At 43.1% G+C, this 21,941-nt stretch overlaps 1 pseudogene; it reads right to left on the bottom strand.

Annotated features, from left to right (window-relative positions):
- Nucleotides 1-1,239: 1,239 nt before the first annotated feature.
- LOC117012839 (huntingtin-interacting protein K-like) overlaps nucleotides 1,240-21,941 on the bottom strand; it is a 24,903-nt pseudogene continuing 4,201 nt past the window's right edge.

The following is a 21,941-nucleotide window of genomic DNA, read 5'->3' as shown; positions in this document are numbered from 1 at the left end:
GGATTTTTGGCCTCCAGAATTGTGAGAGAATACATTTCTGTTGTTTCATGTCACCAAGTTTGTCATGGTTTGTTTCAGTGGTCTTAAGAAACTGATACACACAAGTTCATTTGTTTTATTTTTAAATATGAGGGATTGCTTTTTCTATTCTGTTGATACTGACTTAACTGAGCATGATGCGAAGATTTGGGATTGAGAGTTTGTGAGCAAAAGTCTTCAGTGAATGAGGGAGCGGCAGGGTCACCAGCAGGTTTCCAGCAAATGATAACACAGTGAGCATGAAGCTGTATCTTGGATTCCATGAGATTTAAGGGAAAATAAAGGAAATTATTTTCATATTGAACTTTGGGTAAGCCTTCTCATGATGCTGTCCTATCCTCCATGTATTTTTCTTATGAAGGTCAGAGAAATGGAGTCTAAGAAGTAACAACATATTCATGATGTGCAATGAAGGTAGATATTTTTCACGTATCAGAAATCTAAACCTGTAAGAAAATAAAGAGAATGCTTAAAATGCAATTTTGTATTTTGAAAATGGTTATATCCTGGATAATTAAAGTAGAGTGGAACCACTGTTCAACAAATCACTCCTCATCTAAGAGAAAAACATATCTTTAAACCTGTAAAAATCTTTTTACCAGTCAAGCATAGGGCATTCTGGGAAAATGTCTCAGATAATGTTGCAGTCACAAGGCCCGTATGCTCCGTGCATCAAATATTTAGTATTCAATAGATCAGAGTTTGCAATAAGGAAAGTTTTTATTTTTTGAATTGGTGCCATAATAAGAAGATGGGAGATTTCTGGTTTTCTCAAATCCAGTTGAAGAGAGCCCAGAATTCAGACTTCTTTTATGTCGAGAAGGGAGAATGGACAGTGCAAGAGTTGGGATCCAAGGAAGAGCGGGCAATCTCCAAATCTCTCTCTCTCTCTCTATTTAAAAAAAAAAAATTTTTTTAATTGGGAAATGTGGGGGAATAGTGTGTTTTTCCAGGAAACATCAGCTCCAAGCCAAGTCGTTTTCAATCTAGTTGTGGAGGGCGCAGCTTGGCTCCAGGTCAAGTCATTGTTTTCACCCTAGTTGTGGAGGGCACGGCTCACTGGCCCATGTGGGAATCGAACTGGTGACATTGGTGTTATAAGCACTGCTCTCTAACCAACTGAGCCAACTGGTCGCCCCCCTTTTTTTAAAACAGCTGCAACAACAACAAAAAAGACATTTTTATCGGAATAAGCACAAATCAGATGGTTAGGGCAATCAGAGCCTCTACCTCACTGCCCATGTGCCCCCTCAAGCTCCGCTCTGCTGCTGCTCATGAGATCTCCATCTCTGTCATTATCAGCTCCAGATCTTCTTTCTTGATGGTGACTTTTGCCAGTTCCTTCTCCCACTCCTGTGTGATTTTCTGCTCCTGGGAACGTCTGTCTCCAATCACGGACAAAGCCGTCTCCAGATTGTGTAAGGGTGAAATTCGATAAATCAATAACATAATTAGATTTAGTTTGCAGTTTGACTCACTGCATAGCCACCTACCTAGCCACTTGTAATTAAACCGAGCTAGTTTTCAGTTAGATCCGCCCTGATATACCATGTTTCCCTGAAAATAAGACCGAGCCGGACAATCACTCTAATGCGCGTCTTTTGGAGCAAAAATTAGTACAAGACCTGGTCTTATTTTATTATAATATAAGACCGGGTCTTTAATACAATATGATAACATAATATAATATAAATATGATATTAATTTTAGCTCCAAAAGACGCATTAGAGCTGATGGTCCGTCTAGGTCTTATTTTTGGGGAAACACGGTAGTCAGCTATTTCCTCTTTGTTTCTCCCCTCACTGATTAACTGAAGAACTCTTTTATTCCCTCTCTCAAGGCTACCCATACCTCGTTAATCCATTTCATCAACAGAATCCTAACCTGGAAAGAGCAATTTCTTAATCCTGAGGCGCCCAGACACTGGAATACACATAAAGCCCCAGGCCTCAGTGGTCCAGTCCGAGTCCAGAGATAATATTATCTTAAAACAGACCAGTCCCCAGGAAGGATGTCAGCCCTCAGACTTGCCTGACCGACTCCCCCTTTCCTTTGTTTTTCTTGTATACCTATAAAACCTTCTGACCGGTTAGGAATGGAGAGATGACCTTTGGACAGGATTCGGGCATCCTCCCAGAAAGCAGGCATTCTGAATAAACCTGCTTTCCCTTCCACCAATCATGTCTCTCAATTTTTAACTTTTGCAAGCGGCAGGCAGCCAGTCACACTTTAGCACGGCATCAACTGGAACTTTGGATCTCCATCTCCTGCGCATAGATGGTGACTCTCTCCAAGTCTGCCGCACCACTGTCCTGTTTCTGTGGCTTCTTGAGAGGCCGCTCCGCACCGCTGGTCTCAGTCTCCCACTCTAGCTCTACATCCTCCACCGTCACCACGTTGATTCCTCTCCAGATCTCTTTATTCCCAATTGGTCAGACCAGAAGTTACACAAGTCTCAGGCAGAACTCCTCCAGTCAATTAGCATATCTATAGAAATGCAGGTTGCAATTAAGGTAGAGTCAGGGAAAGAAGCAGAAACAGTCCACTGTTACAATAACTTTAAAAGCAAAAGCAAGTAAAAATCAGCAGTGTTCAAAGGAGCAGCTTTTTTCTAAGGACGAAAAGAGGGGTCATATGTTAAACTTGACAAGCTCAGGAGACCGAAAATAACCACATGGTCTGAACATAAAATTTCTAACTAAAAGTGGGTCATGGCCGGTAGTCACATCCTTGGCCTATAGCTTCCTTGACAAAGATCATTCTTTTCCTTAAGTGAGCCTGCCAATTTGCATTTAAGATAATGTGCTCTTGGAATTGTCAGAGTAATCACTTTTTCTGGACCAGAGCAGGAAACTACAGAATTCCTCAATGTTATTCTTGTCCTCTGATTACCATCTCTATGTGCTGTAAAAAGCGAACTATTAACTGTCCTGTACCCACCTATGTAAAAGAAGTACCTGTCTCTCCAATTTACTTTTACCCAGAAACTTCCTAGCTTTGCTTTCTCCCATCCCATTAATCTACCACCAGTGGGTTTCATGTAACCCTCCTCCTTTGATTCTATGTATAAAAGAACCTGCAAACCGCCATTTTGCGGGCATTTTCTCAGCCCATTGAGATTTGGCTTCCCGGCAATTGTCATCAGTTTGGCTCAAATAAACTCTTAAAAGCTTTCTCTCAGGCAGGATGTTTTTTCCTCCCGCCGACAGTTCAAATACTTTACATTGAGTGGGTAAAGATTTGCTCTAATGCTTGCTGCTGCTAAATTGTAAAAAAGTAGGGAATTAATTTGGCTGTTGATTTGGAAATTTAATTTAGCCTCATTTTCAGGATTTGTGAATATTACCTCCAATACAAAATCTAGCCTGGAAGTGGAGCACCTTCCTGCTTCTCTAACATCCTGGTGGTTTTTCCTTTCCTGCCCTCAGTGCTACCAGTGTCAGCAGAAATGTTGTTACTTTGGTTGAGCCGTCAGACAGATGCAACAATACTAATTTAAATACAAACAATGTTAGGATGGCTGGTTAGCTCAGGTGGTTAGAGCGCGGTGCTCTTAACAACAGGGTTGCTGGTTCGATCCCCACATGGGCCACTGTGAACTGCTCCCTCCACAACTAGATTGAAAAAAACTATTTTACTTGGAGCTGATGGGTCCTGGAAAAAAACACACTTAAAATAAATAAAAATTTAAAAAATAATAATAAATAAAAATAAATAAATATAAACTATGTCTGTAATACTGATATTTGATAAGAAATATATATTTTGGGCTTTATCCCCAGCTCCTGGACAGAGCTCCTAAAAGTTGTAATTTCCTAAGTGGTAAGAGGAATAGGAGCATTCTTTGTTATAATATTTGGGTTTTGTTAGTGATAAAGATGAGAAGAGGGTCTTTTATTATTCATAATAACACCTGAGTTTATGTTAATGGGGTGACTTTTGGAAAGCCCCTAAGGATGGGGGGCTGGTTTCCAGGGGAATGGACCCTGTGATTAGAGGATTGGAATGTTCTTTTTTTCCCCCCTCCCACTCTCCCACCTCCCAGTTTTTAAGCCATTGTTTCTCAGTCTAGTTGTTCGGTGCAGCTCCCTGGCCCATGCTGGTATTATGAGCCTTGCGTTCCACCTGGCTAAGGCAGTGGGTTGCGGTCGTTGGTTGGCTACTCACAGCAGCTCACAGCAACTCACGCGGACCTCTGGCTGCTCGGGGCAGCCCAGCTCCAGGGAGAGCCGTTGTTCACAATCTTTGCTGTAGAGGGCGCAACTCACTGGCCCATGTGGGAATCGAACCGGCGGCCTTTGGCGTTAGGAGCACAGCGTTCCAGCCGCCTGAGCCACTGGGCTGCCCCAAGGATTGGAATTTTCAGCCCTGCTGGAGAGTGGAGAGGGACTGGAGGTTGACTTAATTACCAATTTCCAATGATTTAATCAATTGTGTATGTAATTATAAAGTAAAAACTCAGTTTTCCACCTCTTATGTAGGGAAAACCACAGTTCTTCCCTACCATATCTTTCTTTCCTGTGTGTCTCCTTTACTACTCACACAAAACAGTTCACTTCTGGTCACCAAATGTGTGGAGGTTTTGCTCCACACCAAGCAATTCCCTGAGACACCAGCTGAGTGTCCTAACATTTAACTTAATTCTAACACTATCTTCCTGGAGAGAGTGTCTGTTTCCACAGGTTAAGGGTTCAGTCTCACTAGACTGCTCCCCACAAACAAACACACACGTACTTCAGACACCAACCTCAACCAGCTATAGATCGGAGGTTCCAACAATCCCTTATGGGTTGGATTAATTTGCTAGAGCAGCTCACAGAATTCAGGGCAACACTTACATTTTCCAGTTTATTAAAAGGTATGATAAAGGACACAGATGAACAGAGAAACTATCTAAAGATGTAGTTAACAACTGTCCCACAGCTTTGCGCAGCTTCTATTTTTTTCAGGAAATACATATCTGTGTGGAACCATGCCCTTCATGTTGGGCTAGAAGAAGAGATATATGAAGGAAGACAGTACAAAAAGACACTTTCTATTTTTTTTTTAGCTTCAGGTGTACAAAGCAACATAATAGTTAGACATTTACACTCCTCACAAAGTGATGACGCTCCTCCATCCTCATGCTATACTCCACATCCTGTAACTACATATACGAGGTATGACATTGTTGCAACAATGTTGCTAACCTTTTTTGATATGAGAGGGATTATTCCTTATGAATTTGTACCAACTGGACAAACAGTTAACCAAGTTCACTCTTTGGAAGTGCTGAAAAGGCTGCATGAAAAAGTTAGACGACCTGAACTTTTTGCGAACAATTCATGGCTCTTGCATCACGACAATGCACCAGCTCACACGGCACTGTCTGTGAGGAAGGTTTTTTCAGTTGTTGTTGTTTTTTTAACTTTTATTTATTTTTAAGTTTTTTTTTCCAGGACCCATCAGTTCCAAGTCAAATAGTTGTTTCAATCTAGTTATGGAGGGCGCAGTTCACAGTGGCCCATGTGGGGATCGAACCGGCAATGTTGTTGTTAAGAGCACCACAATCTAACCAAGTGAGCTAACCAGCTGCCCTGTGAGTTTTTAACTAGTAAACAAATCACTGTATTGGAACATCCTTCCTACTCACCTGATCTGGCCCCCAGTGACTTCTTTGTTTACCCAAAGATAAAGGATATATTGAAAGGAAGACATTTTGCTGACATTCAGGACATCAGGGGTAATACGACGACGACAGCTCTGATGGCCATTCCAGAAGAAGAATTCCAAAATTGCTTTGAAGGGTGGACTAGGCACTAACACAGGTGCACAACTTCCCAAGGGGAGTATTTCAAAGGTGACTGTAGTGATATTCAGCAATGAGGTATATAGCATTTTTTTAGGATGAGTTTGCGAACTTAATTGTCTGACATCGTGTGTGTGTGTGTGTGTGTGTGTGTGTGTGTGTGTATTTAATTATAGTTGACGAACAATATTATTCTACTTCAGCTCTAATTGACCACAGTGATTTATACATGGCCAGAAAATACACAACCACCAGATAGTGGAATGCTTAGAGAAGTGGACCTTTTGGGGCATGCATTTCTATTAGTACAAGTAACTTCTGAGCACTCAACTCCAATAAATATTATATATAGTTTATATTACATGGTTCACTCATGCACCCACACCTGCTTTCACACTTTGATTCCCAGTAGGAATCCAGAATATACTAAATGCTCCTCTTTCCATGTTTCCTGGTATGAGGGAGAACCCAAGAGCAGGAAGGAACTAGAAGTTAACTTATTTTTCACACATATATTTGGGGGGTTTTCTCTCACAGAGATGAATTTTGGAAATTTCATAGGCTACTCTAGATAAACTGCTGAAGCAACAAGATTAGGAAAAGACTAATGAGGCAACATAATGTGTTGATGTAAAAAAAGGAAAAAATAGAAGTGGGTCCAGCAGTCTGCTCAGACCCACACGGAAGATGCAGCTGATGAAAGACGTCGCAGATCTGCAACCGGAGGGCAAACAAGGCAGGGCTAGTGCTGCCTGCGCTGCTCAGCCACTAGACCCACACAGGGGTTGGGCTCTTTCGAACAAGCGTTTATTGTCAGAGCACCAGTGGTCTGAGAAGGCAGCAGGTTAACACCTTCAAAAACTGCCTTAACGTTCTCAGACCAGCTTAGAGTATTTAAGGGAAAATATGAGTGTTCCTCCAGAGGTTACATGATGGTTCCAGGGTCTGCATGGAGCTTTCCTTCTGGCAAGGTGGTTCTCCGTTGGTGTCAGCAACCCAGGAACAATGATGGGAGTAGCCTGGAAAGAATGCTAGGCCATAGAGATTGTGATCAATAAACATAAGGGTATTAATCATAAGTTTCAGGGTAATTTTCTAAAGCTGGTAACTGGGACAGGGGACATTCCGAGCTCAAGCCACAGGGGGACAATCTATTACTAAGCTATAGGTCAAGAAAAGGTGAGGCTGGGGATGCGGCAAGGCTTTTACTATGGGGGGTCCTAACAGGCCCTGCTTCACTCCCAGGTGGACACCTCCCTATGTATCTGCACCTCCTGAGGTCTCCTCAGGTCTAAGTTTATCCAAGAAACTAGCATGAATCCAAGGGAGATGTTCTATGGAAAGGCTGGTGGTCCAAAGCCCTGAGAAGCTTCCAGCAGGAACTGACCCAGAACACCCTTTGGCCCAACCAGTGGCCAAACAGTCTTCTGAGGAGGAAGTCATCCACAGGGATTGTGACAATCCAAATAATGTCAGCGTGCTGATTTTCCCCAAAAGTAGATACAATTGATCTCCTTATCCTTTTTACCCCTCTCTGTTTCAAGTCACTGATTTTCTCTTTGAGCCTGTCAAAGGGTCAATTTTATCCCTTAATGTAGAGTAATTTTTTTAATTTCAATGACTATTTTTCATTTCCAAGATTTGAAGATTTTTGAATTGTTTCTTTTAAACATCACCTATTCCTGCTTTGTTTCTGATTGCTGTTTGAATAATGTCTGGCTCTTTTTTAAAACAGAAGATATTCCTTTTTGTGTCTCTGAGCATGACACACATACTTATTTTGCAGTCTTCATCAGTCTGTTCCAAAGTGTGAATTTGGAGTGGATTCACATTCCAATTTTTTATTTTCTTGGAAAGTTTTCATTTTCATTTTTTTCCTTCTTGGTGTGGCCTCACCCCTCTGTGCAGTGGCTTTGCAGTTGCTTCCACCTGATCCGTGGCTCAGCTGGTCTTACAATGACATTTTGGGACTCTCCTGCCCCCTGGTGGTTTTAGAGATACACAGAGTCAGGCAACAAGCCAACTGGTGACTGGCTTGGGATGCTCATCTGGGTTTTCTACCTCTCGTCTCGCAGCTTCTGAAATGCCGTTTCCGCAGGTGGAGATTAGCAATCGTTTATTTTTTCCCAACCTCTTTTCATGACGTATTCTGCCCCTCATTTCCAGCAGTGAGCCTTGTGTGAAACAGTTTTATATTTCTGCTTGATTTTTCTCTCTTCAAGTATTCATCTTACCTTTGAGTTTATCTAGTTATTTTGGGTTTTCCATTTCAGTATTTTATCTGTCATTGGTCTATGTTTGGAGCCGAGAAGTTACTTTAAAGCATGAACTCTCCATCTGTTCCCTCACCTTTCTTCTCTTACGTCTAGTGTCTACTATGCAAGGGAAGTTTCGTGTCTGTTGACACAGTGGTGTATCTGGATATGCGTTTACAACCCACGGTTCACCAGATAGCTTCATCAGCTGCCTGGTCTTTGATGAGATAGGTGGGGAAGGCTCTTTGTGGATAGATTGTTTCTGAATGACTTAATAGATTATGAACCAACTCTCTCCAGCACACCTAGAAGCACAAAAGGAGACGTTGAGTTACAAAATCAGAGAGATGTATTCCAGACTTAAATGACCTCCACATTAAGGCATTACTTAAGAGGACTGCACAGCAACCAAGTTGGTTTTGAGAGTTTGAATCAGTGAATTTGTAATAACCAAACATGACTATGAGCTCATTAGCCCGTCTCATTCTAGCACATGCAACACTGAAAAGTGTGTATCCAAGCCTGTGACTGACTGGGGTAAAGCTGTGCACATCTAACCACGGTTAACCATCTAACACCTACAAGTACTATGCCTCTTACGTAGGAAGTTCTTTTTCCTCAAACCCTGGTGGGTCCTTCACCCACCAGAGTGAGGAAGCACCCACCCTTTTGGAGGAAAGCAAATATGGCACAGGGCTCATAAGCATGGGTTTGGGAAGCTAATTGTGAGTTCAGTCCCAGCTCTGCCACTGGTTGGCTCTCCGAAATTGAGCGAGTTGACTGCCTCTGCCTTCATTTCCTCATTTGTTGAGAAAGAAATAATAGTTGTCCTCCCTCCTAGAACTATCATGAGCATTAAATATGTGCAAAATACTAACCTGAACTAGTATGTCTGTTCCTCAAAGAATTAATAAACACAGAATGCAGTCCAGCAATTTCATTTCTGGGTACACATCCCAAAGAATTGAAAGCAGGGACTTGAACAGGTATTTGTACATCCATGTTTACAGCAGCATTATTCGTGATAGCCAAAAGGTAGAAACAAGCCGGGTGTCCATCAACAGGTGAATAGACAAACAACATGTGGGTATCCATATAATGGACTATTATTCAGCCTTAAAAAGGAGGGAATTTTGACACATGTTGCAACATGGATGAACCTTGAAAGACACTATGCTGAGAGGAATAAGCTAAAAGTAATAAAGTAAAAGGGACAAATATTGTATGATTCCACTTATATGAGGTGCCCATAATATGGATCTGTCATGAATTTCACAGAATAGAGACGGATAGTAGAATGGAGGCTTCCAGGAGCTGGAGGATCGGAGGAGGGGGAAAGAGGAGTTAGTGTTTAATGGGTGTAGAGTTTCAGTTTTACAAGATGAAAAAAGTTCTGGAGATGGATGGTGGTGATGGTTGCACAACAAGGTGAATGTACATAACACTACTGACCTGCACACTTAAAAATGATTAAGGTGGTAAATTTTATGTTATATGGATTTTATCACAAGTTTTAAAAAGTAGAGTCACATGACAGCATCTGCATTTGCTGTAAAATTACTGATCATTCTTTGTTCAACAAATTTTTATTTCTCCCAAGAAGAATGAAACACTGGCCCTGCCCTCAGAGCAGGGGTGAGGCGGACAGCTAAACAATGTGTGCAATGAACTGCTATAAAGTGTTCTGGGTGATAAAGACCTAACAATGACACGAGGGCACAGGGGAACCAGTGGCCAGTTCTTGAAAGGCCACCGTGAAAGTCAACAATCTTTTCTGGAAACTGTAATTTGTGACCTGAATCCTGAAACCTGAACAAAATAGTCAACAAGCTTTGGGAGTTGGGGAGGGAGAAATTTGAGCAATGCCTGGGGCCTGACATGTTCTGGCACATTCGTGGCCATGCATTTGGTTCTGCTGGGCTCTAGGTGACAGAGGAGGCCTGGCCCAGGAGCACACGGGGCTCTAGAAGGAGGCAAATCCCAGACAACAGAGGGCCTCTGGGCCTCCCGAGAACCATCATTTGGCAACACAGGATGGTTATCTTATTTTTCATTGTTGTTTCCAGACTAAATAGCAACTGGTAAGAAGCCAGAAAATCTAGTGTTTTCAGGCCTGCTCAGAGAGAATGATACACATGGGTCTGTGAGACATCAAATGCTTATTCAGACCCAAATTGCTCATAATCGGAGTACTTAGTTATTTGCACACAAATCTCAGTTGGACATAAACCTGTTATTTGTGCAACTCCAGCAGCAGAGAGCATTTCTTTATTTCTTTTCCTCAGCAGGATTTCAAATTTAACTTCATTGGTTTTGACCTTGTATTTTATCTCAATAAAGTAGCTTTCAAATAAAAAAAGACTTACGTAACCAATTTTACTTAATGTTCAAGAACTTTGTATATTCCCTGTAAATCAGGAAACTAATACAGTTGACCCTTGAACAACATGGGTTTGAACTGTGTGGATCCACTTATACACAGATTTTTTTCAATAAATATGTGCAGTACTGTAAATGTACTTTCCCTTCCTTATAATTTTCTTAACACTTTCTTTTCTCTAGCTTACTTACTTTACTGTATATAATATATATAACACATAAAAAATATGTGTTAATCGACTGTTTATGTTATTGGTAAGGCTTCCAGTCAACAGTAGGCTATTAGTTAACTTTTTAGGGATTCAAAAGTTATACTCGTATTTTTGACTGTGCAGGGGTGTCAGTGCCCTAATTCCCACATTGTTCAAGGGTCAGCTGTACTTTATACTATGTAACAGCTACAAACAAACCTAGAGTTCATTGTCAGGGACTACAATCCAAACCCTGAAGCTTGTCCCAAAGATCTCCATGGAATATGAAGAAACTCCCCATCAGCTGTAGCCAGAAAACCTGTTTCCTATAAAGTCTGAACAGCGGTTGTGTTTCTAAGAGATGAAGCAAGCTATTGGCATCTGGGTGCTTTGCTGGACAGTAATACTTCTAGTTTCCACTAGGCGGCAAGGAATTGTCACTGTTTATTCCAGGACAACACATTTCCTGCAAATAAATACCCTTCCTAGGGGCCTGTCCACCCTCTACTTCACCATGACCATACAGAACAAGAATCCACCACGTGCTCACAAAACATTGGCTCGTGTTAGGTAAGGAATCAAAACATCTGACTTCTCAGAGAAATTTCAGGGAATCAGCACCAAATCACTCAGAAGGTTGCAAACAAGCCAGTATGGGTTTGAGTTTTGTATCGAGTGAAGTGGAAAGACTTAACAGAGCACTTCTTTGCATGCAACCCTGGCTGCGATGAGCACCTGCAGACTGTCCTCAGAATTACTCTCCTGTATCTGGGAACCTGTGGGCTGGAGTTCGTCTCACCCATGAAACTTCAAGTCAGCACTTCAGCTAATCTGTCTCAATCGTGTGAGCAAAACCTAGCTGCAGCATCATGAGCTTCCCAAGGACAAAGTGTGAGCAGGTTATTTCACTGCATCTCATCCCTGGTTGACTAAAGATTCTGACCACTGCTCTCATAGTCTAGAGCAATGGTTCTCAATCAGGGGTGATTTTGTGCCCCAGGGATATTTGGCAACATCTGGAGACATATTTGATGTCTTGACTGGGACCAAGGGTGTGAGGAAACGGGTGCTGCTGGCATCGGGTGGGTAGAAGCCAGGGATGTTGCTAAACATCCTACAGTGCACAGGGCAGCCTTCCTCCCACCCCCAAAGAATTATCCATTCTAACGTGTCAATAGTGTCAAGATTAAGAAACCCTGGTCTAGAACTAGAATCCAAACACCTGAGTGCCTACCATTTAGTCCTCTCAGAAACTTTTCTGCCCACCAAAATCATTCTCCACTTTTGTAATGATGGGAGGAGGAGACAGTAAGGAACACGGCTAGACGACATTTTCCAACTGACTTTGCAATTTGGTGTAATATGACTAGTTCCCACCAATAGAATGTGACCTGAAATGAAGTGTGTCACTACCAGCCAAGGCTTCTGAGAATTATCGTTCCCTTTGTGCTGGCAAGACATAGATGAAAACCAGGCTATGGTAGAGCCAAAGGTTGGATCCTGGATCCCTGAATCACTATATGGGAGAGAGCTACCCACCAATTGAGAGAACTTGCTACAATCTGTGATATGAATGCAAAACAAAGTTCTTTGGTGTTTGAACCAATAACTCCTTTGGGTCTCTTTGTCAACACAGTTTAGCTCGTCCCAGCTAAATAACAGCCATTCCCCAAAAGTCCATTTTGGCCCTAGGAGCCGTGCAGAGCTGAGACCTCTGAATGAGGTAAATATGGCAGGAAACTTTGCCCCTGAGGTTAGTTTGGGGTTCCCTCTCCTCTAATTGGTAGGGCTGCACATGTCAAAGCCCACTAGTGAAGGGCCCTTGCTTTGCTCAGCACAGCCTCAACTCCAGGAGTAAGCTGTGATACCATTCCATCTTTGTGTGACTTCAGTTACATCATAATAATTAGGGCACTTTAGTTGCAAATGGCAGAACCTCAACCACGACCAGCTTAGACAAAATAAGGGAAAAAGCTCTGATAACCAAACCACAAGAAGAAGTAGGGTGGACCTAGCTACAAGGAGAGCTGGAACAGCAGCACTCTCTTGCTCCAGCATTCTAGGTGTGCTGACTTCATTTTTGCTTTCTGCAATTAAGTCTTTTCACAGGAGAGAAAAGGAACCATCATTCTTGAGCTTGTATCCTTATGCTTGACCAGAGGGGGAGGGTCCCCTGTGCCTCCAGCTTGAAAACCTCTGGGAGGGACTTGGGTTGAGCTTGCCTTCTGTGGCTGGAGTAGGATGTGTTATCAGCAGAGAGGAATGGGTACCCCTTGGACATAAACAATCGCCGTACATGCATACTACCTATTAAATTGTGATTTGCTCACCTCCTTCCACCTTCCCAGTAACCCATTTTTGCCTCCAATCCCTGCTGCTCTGAGCCAGGGAATCATAGTGTAGCCTCAGGGAGCATGTCACAGAATTCTTTCCCCCACAACCCTTCCCGCACCACTCCTACCATTGGCAGCCAGGGTTGTCCAAAATGTGGCAGGAGAAAATTCTAACTGGGCTACATGTGATAAACCATAAACCATGATGGCCGTGAAATTTACCATGTGACTAAAGTTGGACATTTTTCAGCAAGATAAACTGATCTCATATATCTCAAGTGATCCCTTTCCAGTTTCTACTGGCTCATCCTTGTTTATTTCATTTATAGCATTTATCACATTCTGCAATTAATTGGTTTATTGTTTTCCCATCTCTTCTATTAGAATGTAAGCTCCCTGAAGACCAGAATCTTGTCTCTCCTAGTCTCTTCAGTTTTCCTCAGGCCCAGCATAGTGCTTGGTGTGCCATTGCTTGTGATGTGTGCCAGAGTGTGCCTTTTGCCAAAGTGCAGAGTGTTCTGGAATTTTTGCTGAGTGCCCATTCCACTTTTTCTGTGTGTATTGGTTTCACTGTCTGCAGGAACTTCTTTGAATTTATTCTTGCTTGCATCACTCCTTGCAGAAGTTCCTTGAAGTCTCTGAAACCTAGACAGCTGCTTTCTCCTCATTTCTAGTGTAATTTCCCACTACTTTGTGATACCCTTTTACTCATTTCAGTGATAACTTGGAAGATGGAGGTTCCGGGTACAAACAGAGGACTCAAGATTAGAGAGGAACAAATTGATATGACAGTGGTCTCACTTTGGAGATGATGTTCATTGTCTCACCTCCCAAGTTTGTCCATTCATTATAAATATTTATTTATTGGCAGGGGTGCAATTCACTTTCTTAAATCCAAAGTTCCAAGTCCTCATGTTGACCTGTCTGCAGCATCTGCCACTACTGATTGCTTTTTCCTTTCTGGAACTTTCTCCACCCTTGGCTTCTACGGCGCAGTCATCCACGGAAGACCCTGGTTCTTCCCAGTTTGCCTTCTTCCTTTTTGACATTACCTCTCTTCAAAGTTTCCCCTTCCTCCTCCAGCATGTGAAATGACACAACACCCCCACTGATCTGTCTTTGTCCATCTTCTCAACCCCGGTGACCTTATCTACTCACTTGGGTTCAGTTACTTCTAAATGTGGTAGTTCTCGACTACACATGCCTAATGAGATCACATTCCTGTGCTTTAACAATGTGCATCTCAAACTCAACATATGCAGAAGTCATTTTCTCCCCACTCTTGCTCCTCTAGCTTCTTCTCTTTCCCTCAGCATTTTCCTGCTCCCTCGTTCAACTTGTAACCAAGTCCTGTCAATTCTCCATCTTCAACATGTCTCTATGACCCTGTCTCTCCATCCTGACCACCCTTACTTTGGTTTCAGCCTCCATCATTGTTGTTTTGTGTGTTTTTTTTTTAGCTATTAACAGTTTTATTAAGAAATAACTTACATACCATAAAATTCACCGATTTCAAGGGTATAATTCAACAGTGGTGCATCATTTTCTGTCTACTAGTGCAATCTCTGTCTCCTTGCCTCCAGTTCCTCACTATTAGCTACCTCTACACCTCCTCTAGAAGAGTCTTCCCCCAGCAGAACACTGTCATATCACTCTCTGACTTCAACTTTTCAACACCTCAATACCTTGAATGCAGGATTAAGCCCCAAATCCTTGTCACCTAAGGCCCTTCATGGCTAGGCCCCTGCCCACCTTTCCAGCCTCCCCTCCATCCCTTGCACCCTATACTCTCACTCTACGGATCTATTTGCAGGCACCCAATGTGCCAAGCTACAGCATGATGCTTTCTTTTGCAGAATGCCTCCCCTTAGTCAACATGGAAAATGACACCCGTCTTTAATATCTAAGCCACTGGGACACCTCTTCAGGACACTCTTCCTCCTTTGTGATGCACTGTACCCCACCATGTTTTTATTTCCCAGGCCCTATAACACTGAACTTCATTTATTTGATTACAAGTCTGTCTTCCCTACCAGACTATAAATTTCATGATACATGGTAGGCTTTCAGTATATGTTACAAGCACATAAACTCCATGAAAGGGGGAACTTTGTTTTTTTGTACACTGCTGTATCCTCAGAGCCTAAAGTAATGTCTGCTGCTTAGAAGATATTCAACAAATATTTGTTGAATCTATGAGTGAAATACCAATAAAAATATACACACCAAATGTATATCATATACACATATTTTAGAGACCAACTTTCCAGGAGTCTATGAATCTATGGAATTTTTCTTCAAAGAAAGCCCAAGGAGACATCACTCCTCCTCCTTCCCCTCAACAGCCAGATACCAGCCGAGTAGCCCAGTAGCTGTCAGTTTCCTCCCGGCCTCCCGATGACTCACAAGAGAGCTTTCTTAGGGACGAGTGTGGGGAGTTGATGGTTGACAAAAATAACCACATACACTCAAAGCATCATCAAGCCTCTGTCTGTGGAGTGAACAACAAGGGTAAATCCCAAGGTTTCTCCCAGGCAGGACAAGGCAGGCCTCCATCCGTCCAGCACCAGTGGTTATCTAACATTTCTGTGGTCAGGGTAAATGAAGTAAAATAGCCACTGCTCCTAAGCAATCAGCTGCTAGTGTTATATGTGAACATTCTATGTAAACTGTGAAGGAAACACACTGGGAAGAGTGATTATTAAACATCATTAAATTGATAATTCCCTCTGTGTGTCCCTTTTATTCTTTACAAAGGGCTTTCCGATGCTTGATCTCATTTGATGATCACATCTACCATTCTAGGTGTGCTGGCTTCTACCAGGAGAGAAGGGCAATTTTACAGATAAAGACAAAGACTCAGAGAGCATCAGTGACTTGTTTAGAGCATGATTCTCAAAGTGGTCCAAGGACCAGCAGCATTAGCATCACCCGGGAACTTATTAGGCATGCAAATTCTGGGCCCTACCCAGATCTACTGAATCAGAAACTGGAATGAGGCCCAGCAACGCGTAAGAAGCTCTCCAGGTGGTTCAAATGCATGCCCAAGTTTGAGAACCACTGACTTAGAATCAGGAAAATAGCAAGTTACAGACTCTGGGACACCCAAGGATGTGCAGTTCTTTTTATACAGTTAGAATCGAAGGAGAAAACATAAGGAGGGTTACATGAAATCCATTGGTGGTAGATTAAGGAGACTGGAGAAAGCAAAGAGGGGAAATCTCTGGGATTGGCTAAAAAGTAAAATGGATTCTACTTCCTTTACATTGGTGGGTACAGGATAGCTAACATTTAACATTTATAGTAAATAGAGATGGTATGCGGGCAACAAGGTAACAATGAAGAGTTCCATGATGACTCCAGTGCCTGTGGTTATGCTTCTGGAAAAGAAAATTACTCTGACCTTTCCAAGGCATGCGGATGCAAAGGAACAATGGATAGGGCTCACTTAAGGGAAAGCTTGACCTTTTACTAAGGAAGCTATATGCCCAGGACTTGCTGGCCTCCGTGACCTGCCCCGTTAGGAATTTATGATCAGATCACCCTGTGTAGTTACCTTCAGTCACTGAGCTTGTCAGGTCTGCTCTGTAGCCCCTTCTTCATTCACACATGGCCAAAGGGACACTGCAGGTATGATTAAGTTAAGGATCTTGAGGTGGGGAGATGCGATATTGTGACGTATATTAGGTCTTAGTCCACAATTCCTGGCTCACAGCTCTGGGCACTCTTACAATTTCCTAAGTGTTGAGAGGGGAAAGGGTGTCTTTTGTTATGTGAACGAGGTGATTTTTGGACCCCACTTAAGGATGGGGGCTGGTTGCCAATGGAACCAACCGTGTGATGAGAGGGTTGGAACTTTCAGTCCCACTGCCCCTATCCCCCCACTCCCCCAACGTCCTCCCACCCTCACCTCCCAGAGGGGAGGTGAACTGGAGGGAGAATCAATGGCCAATGGCCTAATTAATCACGTCTATGTAATGAAACCTCTATAAAACACCCAAGAGGATGGGGTTCGGAGAGCTTCTAGCTTGGTGAACGTGTGATGTGAGGGGAGAATAGCAGGTCTGGAGAGGCATGAAAGCTCCTTCCTTGCCCTTTCTCCATATCTTCCCTATGCTTCTCTTCCATCTGGCTGTTCCTGAGTTATATTCTTTTACAATAAACTGGTGATCTAGTAAGTAACATGTGTCTCTGAGTTTTGCGAGCTATTCTAGCAAATTAATTGAACCCAAGGAGGGAGTCATTGGAACGTTCAATCTGTGGCCAGCTGGTCAGAAGCACAGGTAACCTGGGCTTGTGTCTGGTGTCTGACGTATGTGCGAGGGTGGTGGGCAGTCCTGTAGAACCGAACCCTTAGCCTGTGGAATCTGATAACTATGTCTGGACAGATGGTGTCAAATTGAGTTGAATTCCCAGACACCCTGCTGGTGTCTAAGAATTGTTTATTGGCATGGGGGAAATCCCTCCCATGTGGGAAATTGGGTCTCAGAACACTAATATAGATTATCCTGGAGTATCTGGGAGGGACCAATGTAATCACAAGGGTCCTTATAAGAGGGAGGCAGGAAGGAGGGTCAGAGAGAGAGGTGATATGACATCACAGAGGTCAGAATGATGTGATTGTTGGAAGGGGGACATAAGCAAAGGAATGACAGAAGCCTCTAGAACAGGGGTGTCCAAACTTTTTTCAACAGTTTTCACCAAGGGCCATATGCGGTAAAATACCCAAACAGCCGGGCCACTCACTCGAGGTGAAGTCCGTATTGCCTCACCTGGTTTATTTAAGTAAACTAAATATATTTTTGGAATTTGCTGCGGGCCAATAAAAAATGGATTGCAGGCCGCAGTTGTCCTGCGGGCCACAGTTTGGCCACCCCTGCTCTAGAAGCTGGAAAAGTGACGGCAACAGATTCTGTCCTAGAAACTTCAGAAGGAACACAGGTCTGCCAACACCTTGATTTTACCCAGTAAGACCCATTTCGGACTTCTCACCTCCAGAACTGTAAGTTAATAAAATTATGTTCTTTTAAGCCACTAAGTTTGTGGTAATTTGTTACAGCAACAATAGGAAATGAATACCCGATAGAAAATGGACGAAAGAAGTAAACGGGCATTTAACAGAAAAGACATTGGTCACTAAACAGAGTCAACTCATCAGTTGTCTCAGCTGCCATAACAAAATGCCACAGACTAGGTGGCTTAGAACATTGCCATTCCAAAAGGGGAAAATAGGAAAGAAGGAAGAGGTGACAGTCCCAAGCAAGTCCAAAACCCAGTCTTTGTCATGGCAGCGTAAGCTGACTAAGGCATCACTTATTGGAGAAACGCACATTAAGGGCCCAATAAGATTCCATTTTAATTGCAAAGTAATTGGAAAAATTAATAAGCCTATCAATAGCAAGCATTGGAGAGAAGAGACTATGGATGGGGAGAGGCCCTCTCATACAATGCTGGGGGTGGGCAGTAATGCAGCAGAAAACAACCCAGCATTTTTCATGAAGCTAAACCTTCCACTCCTAGAACCATACCAGACAAGCAGGAACCTACAAGAATATTCATAAGAGCACTCTTCCCATTAACAAAAGGCTAGAAAGCAACTTGAATGGCATCAGTGGGAGAGGGGAGGAACAAACTTTCATACAATGGACTATTCCACTCAGTGGAAATGAACGAACTACAGTGACGTACGGCGACAAGGATGATTCCTACTAATACAATATTACATGGAAAAAGTAGCTCTGAAAACAATTCCATAGAGCAAGCTACCATTTTATAAAGACAACCAAAATAAAAAACTGATACCTTTGGGGCAGCCGGTTAGCTCAGCTGGTCAGAGTGCAGTGCTCTTAACAAGGTTGCCAGTTCGATCCCCGCATGGGCCGCTGTGAGCCGCGCCCTCCACAACTAGATTGAAACAACTTCTTGACTTGGAGCTGATGGGTCCGGGAAAAACACACTTAAAATAAATAAAAAAGTTAAAAAACAAAGCAAAACAAAAAAAACCTGATACCCTTTAGGAACACAAGTAAGTGCAAAGAACTGTGTAAAGAATGTGGAAACAGAGGAAATGGGACGGGGGTTGAATAAAATAAGATTGGGCATGATTTGAAAAGTTAAAATCTGTACCATAGGGACATACAGATTCACTATACTAGTCTCTCCTGCTTTGCGTATATTTGAAATTTTCCACTGTAAAAAGCAATTTTAAAATAATATGAAGAGGAAAGCGAGGAATGATGAACACAGGATTCAGGAGGCAGGGTGACGGGATGGGAGGGAACCCTACAATGAAACGTCAGTTATTGCCAAGGGACTGGTTTGGCTTCCTTTTGTTTTGGATGGTGAGTTCATGGGCACTTATTACATAACTAAGCAAACAACTAAATTAAAGCAAACCCTGTATGGAGTGATAAAGAAATAATTGGAGAAGCAGAGGGAAAGAAGCATGAAGTCAGTCTTGTACACAGTTCTCAGTGGCACTAGGTAGACGAGTCCCAGGGTGCATCCTTCTGGTGCTTTGTTTGCAAGGAGAGAGCTTGGAACGCATGGAGACCTGGATGCTAGTTCTCCTGCCCCCCTCAGAGGCCGCGTCTCATCTGCGTGCCTGACCAAAGGGCTGGGCAAGGCATCCTAGGGCTCCGAGGTTCCTGATAAGAACTGGTCCAGTGTTTGGAATGTCACACAGATGAACTTTCGGACTAAAATGTGGGTGTTGACATTCATCCCCCACGTCATCATTCAGGGACTCTGACGCATTTACCTGGTAGCCAAGAGAATGTACCAGGTGTTGGAAGAGCTGCTAAGAGAATAGGCTAACAGGCCTCCTAGAAAGGGGGAGGGTCTCCCTTCGAGAAGAAAAAGAACTAAGAGACAGGGATCCTTGTTGCTGTGCGTGTGTGTGTGTGCGCCCGCTTTCAGTGTTCCCTCAGGGTCAGTTCTTTTGGTGATGCTCTAAATTCCACCGGGTCCAGAAATGGTTCTGTCCACTTTGCAACCTTAATGAGCCCTCAGGAGAGAAACTCTTACTCCCTTCCATCCCATGCCCTAGTTCTTCCAAATTGTGGTCCCCAACAGACCCAACTGGCAGCTTCAAGATCCCTGTAAACTCATTAGAAATGCAAATACCCCTGATTTACTGAATCAGAAACTGAGGGTGGCGCTCAGCACATGTGTTTCAACTGGCCCTCCAGGGGACTCTGATGCCTGCTCAAGTTTGAGACCCACTGGTCGAAGTACATTTTATCCCATCCATGGACTTCGCCGCCTTCCCTGACAATATTCCACAGGTCATTGCTTCTAGGACCTACTGTCACCTATTTGCCCCAAGAAATCCCAGCAGGGGTCATTCTAATCCCTCACTTCTTAGCTCTGATTCTGGAGCTGCTGCAGCAAACCTCATGGAAACAGGATGCCCTCAGAGCTCCTTGTCTCCTGCCTCAGCAGGAGGCTGTCCACACACCCATCCTGCCTGACCTCCCGTCTGTCTCAGACTGCTCTCTGTCCCACTCCCCTCAGCTGCGGTGCTACTGTCACCTCCCTCCACAAGCCTGTGCCCTGCCTTCTCCCCTGGCATTTTAGCAGATAGCTTTCTATGACACTAAAAAAATAAGACCACGAGGCAAGAACTCCTCCAATTTTTCTGACATCTGCAAATTTGTCTGCATCTTTCCTCCTCCTTTTCCAAATCCGTGCCAGAGTCTACCTGACGCTTGTCTCAGGCTCATCACCTCCAGCTACATTCTAGGTCCCCTCCTACCCACGTCCCCAGCGGCCTTCCTGTTCTGTGCAGCTGAGTCCCTGCCTGAGTCCTCTCCCCATATTCAAACACAAACAGCAACTATACGACAACAACATTTTCAAAGAAAAGTGTTTAGTATATATCGAGCATCTGTATTTTCTAAACCAGTGCAGACTTGGTTGTGAATACCAGCTCTCCAATTACTATTAAGAAGGAACTGGCCAAATTCTTTACTCGTCTCTGAACGTCAGCTTTATCCTCTGCAAAATGGGCTATCATAATAACTTTTTGCAAGCTCATTAAGAAAAAGATTAAATATTATCAATGTAAAGCCTATTGCAGCAATAAGAGCTTGACATATTGGATACAAATATTTACTGTTTGGTCCATATATTTGATATTTTGATTTAAATATTTAATAATCTGAATGATCTTTAAGTTCCATTAGGCATATTATACTTCAAATTCTTACAACATGAACAGAAACTGAAGTGAGTGTTCAAAGAGAAATCATAAGTGTGATGATTGGGTGTTCACGCTTTTGCGTGAGATGTGCCTCCCACACACACAAAAAAAGAGAAATCATGATGAGAATTCCTTAATTCCAGCTTTGATGGTGAGAAAAGTCCAATGTTTCCCATGTTACGAAAATTACACGCTTAAAAGAGTATGACCGAAAGGATACATTCCATGATTACCTTTTTTTGTCATTAGTTTTATTGACTTGCAGCAAGTAGACAATGGATTCACATACAAAATTCTGTCTCGCCATGATTACCTCTTAATCAAATGATCTATCTCCCATGTAAAACAAACAAACAACAACAAAAACCAGCAGCAGTCCCATTCACAACCAAGTGTCTTGAAAGAGCAAGCTACATTAACTCTCTCAACTGTCTTATTTGCCTCCCATTTGCTTCTTAATTCCCTGTAAACTGATTTTCTGAAGATCATCAGTAGCTTCCCTGTCAACAAATCCCACCGGCATTTTAGCGTCTGGTTCGTTCAGTCCTTTCCTTGAGCTCCCTCTGTGCACTGGGTTCCTAGCACTAAGCTAACACATTGGAGGTGGCTGTGCGTTTTCTCAATAAGTGTTTTCTGAGCTCCTCCAATGTGTCAGGCACTGTGCTCTGTAAGTCCTGCTGGACACCCGCCCTTGCGCGCTGATAGGCCATCACAGCCGTGTCTGGCACAGGCAGTGAGACCTGGAGAGCACGC

This window comes from Rhinolophus ferrumequinum, chromosome 21 (assembly GCF_004115265.2).
Source record: "Rhinolophus ferrumequinum isolate MPI-CBG mRhiFer1 chromosome 21, mRhiFer1_v1.p, whole genome shotgun sequence".
NCBI classification, from domain to species: Eukaryota; Metazoa; Chordata; class Mammalia; order Chiroptera; family Rhinolophidae; genus Rhinolophus; species Rhinolophus ferrumequinum.
Note: the sequence above shows the minus strand (reverse complement) of the source record. Positions and strands in the feature narration are given on the sequence as shown.